This window comes from Anopheles maculipalpis (assembly GCF_943734695.1).
Source record: "Anopheles maculipalpis chromosome X unlocalized genomic scaffold, idAnoMacuDA_375_x X_unloc_65, whole genome shotgun sequence".
NCBI lineage: Eukaryota > Metazoa > Arthropoda > Insecta > Diptera > Culicidae > Anopheles > Anopheles maculipalpis.
The window spans coordinates 1-7,500 of record NW_026060530.1 but is presented as its reverse complement, the minus strand read 5'-3'; positions in this window follow the sequence as shown (position 1 = coordinate 7,500).

Here is a 7,500-nt window from a genome sequence, read left to right as displayed (position 1 = left end):
ACCATTCCTGCTGCAGAGCACAGGTGATGCGTTTGGCTGCCTCACAGACGTTGCTCCAGTTCTGACGGTTCTCCAGCATGAACGTCAGAAGGTTGTCTGGAGTAACCGCCGCTGCCGTGTCCTCGCCCAGCAGTTCGCCACGGACGTCCGCGAACCGTGGGCAGTCGAAGAACGCATGCTCCGCCGATTCTGCCACTCCCGGACATCTAGCACAGTCCGCCGACGGCGAGAAGTGCTGCGCGTGGAGGTAGTCGTGGAAGAAGCCATGGCCGGAGAGGAGCTGGGCGAGATGAAAGGTCATCTCCCCATGCGGCCGGCCCTTCCACGTCGCGATGTCTGGGATTAGCCGGTGTGTCCACCGGGTAAAGCGACTCGTCGGCGCCAACTCGTCCCACTCGGCCTGCCACTGGGCGATGGTGGCCGTTCGCTCCTCTCTGCGGATGCTGCTTGTAGTCGTGCCGGTCTGCTGGCGTCGCTGATAGCACCTTGCGTCCTCCGTGATCTGCAGGCAGATCGGGATGACGCTTGCAAGGACAGTGGCCACCTCGCCGCGCACCGATATAAATGTGCGGGCTACCGGTCTTGCGTAGAGGCCCTGCACCCGGTTCAACCTCCTGCGGTTCCGTTGAGTGCGAACTGCCTCGTGCCACACTGGAGCAGCATACCGCAGCGTCGAGTCTACGACGGACGCGAGCAGTCGTCGTTTAGCACCCTTGGGGCCGCTGTGGTTCCGCATCAGCCGGGATACCGCCTGTGCCACACGGAGTGCTTTTGCGGAGACGCACTCGACGTGGGCATTCCAAGACAGGTGGTCCTCCAGCATGACCCCAAGGTACTTGATCGTCCGTGTTGGCATCCTCTGCACGCCCTCGATGGTCACCGGCGCCTGCGTGTTCGCCCTCCGCATCGTGGACATCATTACCAACTCGGTCTTGGCCGGAGCAAGCTCCAGATGATGTGCTGCCATCCACGAGTTGATGATGCCAATCGCCTGCTCAGCCAGTTCCGCTGCCGCCTGTGGTGTCGCTCCTCCCGCCAGAACGACCAAATCGTCCGCGAAGCCGATCGCTTCCGCACCGTCCGGCAGCGTCAGCCGCAGCACACCATCATACATGACGTTCCACAGGGTCGGCCCTAGTATAGAGCCCTGTGGTACGCCTGCCGTGACTGTCCTGCGAACTGGTCCCTCGGCGGTCTCGAAAAGCAGCTCCCGTCCCGCGAGAAGTAGCTGCGCAAGACTCGCTGGAGCGCTGACGGTACGCTCATCCGCTGGAGAGCTGCTGCAATCGCCGTCCAGCTGGCCGAGTTAAAGGCGTTCCGCACGTCCAGAGATGCCACCATCAGGCAGCGAGGGTCTCTGCCATTGGTGCGGTGGAACGTCCTCGCGTACAGGCCTCGCTCGACGACCCGCTGGATGGCCTGCACCGTCGATCGTCCGCGGCGAAAACCATACTGCTCGGGCGACAAGCGGGGTGCACTGCTGTCCTCCAGGTGCTCGTTCAGGCGGTCGAGGATATCCGCTCAAACACCTTCGGGACTGCACCCAGCATCAGCAGCGGCCGCCACGACGATGGCTCGCCAGGGGGTTTGCCTGGCTTCGGGATTAGCACCAGCCGCGTCCGCCTTCCATGGCGTCGGAAACTCTCCCCGCCGCAACAGGTCGTTGAACACCCGGGTGAAGACCTCCGGGTGCTCTCGGATCGCGGTCTTCACCGCCGCGTTGGGGATGCCGTCGAGTCCTGGCGCCTTGGACGATGCCATCCTGGCTGCAACGGCCAACACCTCGTCCTGCGTGACCGGCCGGACCTCCTCCGTGTCGCCCTCGGCTGCGATGGTAGGCCAATCGAACGGAGGGTGCGTCGGGAAAAGTGCGTCAACGATCGGCTGGAGTACTGCTCGGTCGGTTTCAGGTGGTGCGCGACTGCGCAGCTTGGCCAGCACCACCTTGTACCCGAGCCCGAATACATCGTTCTCCACCCCGTCAATGAGCTCCTGCATGCAGCGATCCTTGCTGCGCTGGATCTCGCTCGCCAGCATCCTCCGCGAGCTCAGGAGCTGGGCGGTCAGCGCGAGGCGCTCATCAGGCGGGGCGCTGCGACGTCGCCGTTCTGCAGCTTCGCACTCCTCCCTCAGCCGGTCGATCTCGGGTGTCCACCAGTACATCCTCGGCGCTTGGTGGAAGGTCGCCCCATGCACCCGCTCCATTGTGCCGTCGCACGCTGCAGTAAGCCCGCCGACCAGGTCTTCCGGTGTCTGCGCCAGCTCGAACCGTCCGATGGAAAGGGCGGTGGCGAAGCAGGAGCTGTCAAACTGCGCAGTTTCCACCGGGTACCGGCATGCCTGGCCGTGCCGATGTTGTTGTTCGGCGGCTGATGTCGTTGCCTACGGTGGTGTTGCATGCCATCTCCCGGAAGACCCACCTGAAACTCCAGGTAGGAGTGGTCGCTGTCGGAGAACCGCGGACTTACCCGCCAGGAATCGGGGCGCGCAATAGTGTGGCTGGAGAAGGTTACATCCACTATGCTTGGTCGTGCCACGCCGTTACCCTTGAACGTGGGTACGTTACCGCTGTTAAGCGTCCGGAGCCCCAAATGGTCTACGACGCTCTTCAGGTCTTCTCCCCTCCGTGACGTACGGCACTACCCCAGTCCTGGCTCCACGCGTTGAAGTCCCCGGCAAGGACTACCGTCGCGTGTCCGATCAGCGACATCTCCACCGCCTCAAGGTAGCTGACAAAGTCGGCCCCGATTGGTGTTGTTGGGCGAAGCGTAGCAGCTGGCGAATGTTATGCCTGCAATGGTGGCTACAACTAGCCCTGGCGACGACGATCCCCATAGTCGCTGGATGGGGAAGGAGCCAGTGGCAATCACCGCTACGCTTTCCGCTTCATCATATGCCCATCTCGGGTTGGATCTTGGTGGCCGGTAGAGCTCGCAAGCAAGCACGACTGCACTCCAAGCTCCCTAGCCGTCTGCAGCATCAGGTCCTGTGCTGACCGGCTCCGCCCAAGGTTGATCTGTAGGACCTTCAGTGTTGCCGGCAGGTCGATGGCCCACCGGGTGAGGACCCTTGCACCTGCCGGCAACACGGATCCTCCTGGCAGTGCATCGCCCGATGACCCGGCTTCCCGCAGCGAATGCAGGCGTCCGTGCGGTCGGCCTCGCTCCTGCACTTCGCCCTCCGGTGGCCGATCTCCAGACAACGGAAGCATCTCGGCTTGCCGTTCGGTCGTCTGCAGTACTCGGCTGATCGGGCACAAGGTGAAGCTCACCTTGACGCGCTTGCCCACCAGCTTCTCTGCCATCCTCTCCGGCACCCGAACGCGCGCCACCTGCGTCCCGTTGTAGTTCTCCATCAGGCGCACCTCCTCCTCGCAGATGGTCTCGCCTGCAAGGGCCGAAAGTGCCTCCGCCACCTCTGTCGCCAGCGCTAAAGGGTCGATATAATCAACGCGAAGTGCAGCCCTGTCTGTGATCAGTCGACAGCGAATCGCGGGGGTCGCTGCGTCGCAGAACGCCTTTACGGCGGAGAAGATCTCCCCCGAGTTCGCCCCCTCCGGCAGGTCCATCACAAGTCGCGAGCGGGTAGTTCGTCGTCCGACTCCCAGGACCTCGCTGAGGTGGGCCAGCTCTGCCGACGAGCGCACGGCCCGGTAGACCTCTGTCCAGGTCTGTCCCTCCCCTGGGGTCACCTCGATGGCGTCGGGACGGCTTCGCGCTTGCCGAATCGACGGTCCTGACGTAGTCTTCGGCTGCTGCTGACGCTGCTGCTGCTGCTGCTGCTGTCGCTGCTGCTGCTGCTGCTGCAATGTGCGAAGCTGCGGTGGCACGTAACGTTCGCCTCGCTGCTGCTGTTGCTGCTGCTGCTGCTGCTGCGGCAGGTGGCATTGCCGCTTGGACGAGCGGCCTTTCACCACCGTCGTCCAGAGCAGCTGTTGCTGTGGCTGCTGCTGCTGCTGCTGCTGCTGCTGCTGGCGCTGCTGCTGCTGCTGCTGCTGCTGCTGCTGCTGCTGGCTACACTGCTGCTGCTGCTGCTGCTGCTGCTGCTGCGGCTGCTGCTGCTGCTGGCTACACTGCTGCTGCTGCTGCTGCTGCTGCTGCTGCTGCTGCTGCTGCTGCTGCTGCTGTTGCTGCTGCTGCTGCTGCTGCTGCTGCCGCTGCTGCTGCGACCTCCGCTTAGCCTGGCTACGCTGATTGCGGCTGCGCTTTGTACGAGCGCTGCCCTGGCCACCAGGCTGCACCGACGCATGCAGAGCAGTCAGAGAGCGCATGCCCTCCTGCAGTGCCTCCAGCGTGCATTGCAGAGCCACCTCGCGCTCTCGGCTGAGACGCAGCTGTTCTGTCAGCGTCTCCACCTGCTTCACCAGGCTTTCCAGCATCTTGTGCTGAAGCGCCAACACGGACGTATCCTCGCCCTCAGGGTTCGCCGATGTAGATGCTGGCGTAGGTGCAGGTGCCTCCGGTACCGCTGCCTCCAACGCCACCACCGTCTGCTCCAGGACGAAGGCATCGGAGAACTCAGCGTCCTCTTCGTCCTCCGACAATACTACTGCCTCCACTGATCCCTCCGACCGTGGTGACACTGGGGAAGGAGGTGGGGAAGGGTTGGCCGACCATCCCCCGGGAGTGGACCTCATTCGCGAACCGGAGCGTAGCACCCGCCCCTCCATCGAAATTTCCGTGGTTGTTTCCAAAATCCGTTCGAAAATCCGGTTAGTGGTCTGCCGTCGCGTTGAAGTCTCCCGTTTCACCGTTCCCGGTCCCTGTGCGATAAGCGCCGGAGAACTATGCAATCCGCACTTTTGGGACCGTAACGCCCCGTAACGCCTTGGGTGTCCCGGCTAAGCAGTGCCGTCACCGGCCGCTGGTGGTGCTGCTGTCGTCAGGGAGAGGTGGTGCGTGTCTTGGATGTGCGGTTCCACTACTGTCCGCGGGTGGCGCCACCAGCGAAAGCTCCCACGAAATGCAAGAGATGGCGCTGGTCGGTGTCTCGGCTATAAACGCTTCGTGTGATGGATGACGCACATACACACGCCACGACACACACGACGCCACTCGATGCGCGCTTTTCACTCGCCGGTTCACTGGTTGTTTTCCGCCTTTTTTCACAAGAACAGGGATAACTGGCTTGTGGTCGCCAAGCGTTCATAGCGACGTGACTTTTTGATCCTTCGATGTCGGCTCTTCCTATCATTGTGAAGCAAAATTCCCAAAGCGTAGGATTGTTCACCCTTTCAAGGGAACGTGAGCTGGGTTTAGACCGTCGTGAGACAGGTTAGTTTTACCCTACTGGTGTGTGCATTTGTGCTATCTTAACGGAATTCCTGTGCAGTACGAGAGGAACCACAGGTACGGACCACTGGCTCAATACTAGTTCGACCGGACTTTGGTATGACGCTACGTCCGCTGGATTATGCCTGAACGCCTCTAAGGTCGTAACCAATCCGAGCTGATAGCGCTTCAAACCCCCATAGGCAATCGTAAGCTAGCGGGCCTAACAACCCTCCGAGATACGCTGGCGCTGCCTCGCAGCCTGGCGCCTCATCCCCGCTTCTAGACTTGGCCGCATCGCGCAGGGTCGCACCGCACGTGTTAGTACCTGACCATAGGGAACACTGGTGGCAGCTGACCTCGCCGACCGTGGACTTGACTAGTTTCGATGCCTACCGACCGCCCGCAAACGACGGGACTTCAGGCTGGGAGCTGCGAGTTGTAGAGATGCGTTCGCATCGATCCTCTCAGGCGACCCATTGGTGGTGTATTCGTGTGTACTGTCGCACCTTTCCGGGTGTGTTTCAGTATGCACGATGAATGAGTTGGAAAACGAAAGACAGAGAGAGAATTCAAATGTTACTGAGCATATAAGCGAAGAGTGTGTGGGTTCATAAGAATGTTGATCATATGCAGTTGATACCGGTACGGGTCCGTCATTACTCCTCCACGGAGTGATGATCGGTTTGCTTGAAGGGGGCAATACGCATCGTTGACTTACCTACGGGTAACCCGCTTACGAGTGGGTCGATTGCTGTCGGGGCAAGCAATCGGGTTAGCGCCGTATCCGGATATAGAGAGTAGTATGGGGTGATAATGATTAACATGTCGAGTGATGGCTGCACCTCCTAGTGGAAAGTTCAAACGTGACGGTTGCTTCGCTACGGGGTACTAGGTACCTCTTAGAGGAGCAATGGAGTATGGAGTCCAAATTGAATGTTTGGACTTCAAAAATTTCTCTAAGTCCGGTACTTAAATCCCTCGGACATAAACTCACAAAATACATGTTATTGCATTAAAAATTTTGCTAACCTAACAAGAGATGAAGGCAAGTCGAATTGGTTGGTCGGAAACCAAAAATATCACTAAGTTCGGGACTTGGGTACAAACCGAAAGTTAATATGATGTCCCTGAACATGCATATAAGTTCGAGTATTGATATTATAACCTAACAAGAGATGAAGGCAAGTCGAATTGGTTGGTGAGAAACCAAAAATATCACTAAGTTCGGGACTTGGGTACAAACCGAAAGTTAAAATGATGTCCCTGAACATGCACATAAGTTCGAGTATTGATATTATAAACCTAACAAGAGATGAAGGCAAGTCGAATTGGTAAGTAAGAAACCAAAAATATCTCTAAGTTCGGGACTTGGGTACAAACCGAAAGTTAAAATGATGTCCCTGAACATGCATATAAGTTCGAGTATTGATATTATAAACCTAACAAGAGATGAAGGCAAGTCGAATTGGTTGGTCCGAAACCAAAAATATCTCTAAGTTCGGGACTTGTGCGCAAACCGAAAGTTAATATGATGTCCCTGAACATGCATATAAGTTCGAGTATTGATATTATAAACCTAACAAGAGATGAAGGCAAGTCGAATTGGTTGGTCCGAAACCAAAAATATCTCTAAGTTCGGGACTTGGGAGCAAACCGAAAGTTAAAATGATGTCCCTGAACATGCATATAAGTTCGAGTATTGATATTATAAACCTAACAAGAGATGAAGGCAAGTCGAATTGTTGGTCGGAAACCAAAAATATCACTAAGTTCGGGACTTGTGCGCAAAACCGAAAGTTAAAATGATGTCCCTGAACATGCATATAAGTTCGAGTATTGATATTATAAACCTAACAAGAGATGAAGGCAAGTCGAATTGGTTGGTGAGAAACCAAAAATATCTCTAAGTTCGGGACTTGGGTGCAAACCGAAAGTTAAAATGATGTCCCTGAACATGCATATAAGTTCGAGTATTGATATTATAAACCTAACAAGAGATGAAGGCAAGTCGAATTGGTTGGTCCGAAACCAAAAATATCTCTAAGTTCGGGACTTGGGTGCAAACCGAAAGTTAAAATGATGTCCCTGAACATGCATATAAGTTCGAGTATTGATATTATAAACCTAACAAGAGATGAAGGCAGTCGAATTGGTTGATAAGAAACCAAAAATATCTCTAAGTTCGGGACTTGGGTGCAAACCGAAAGTTAAAATGATGTCCCTGAAC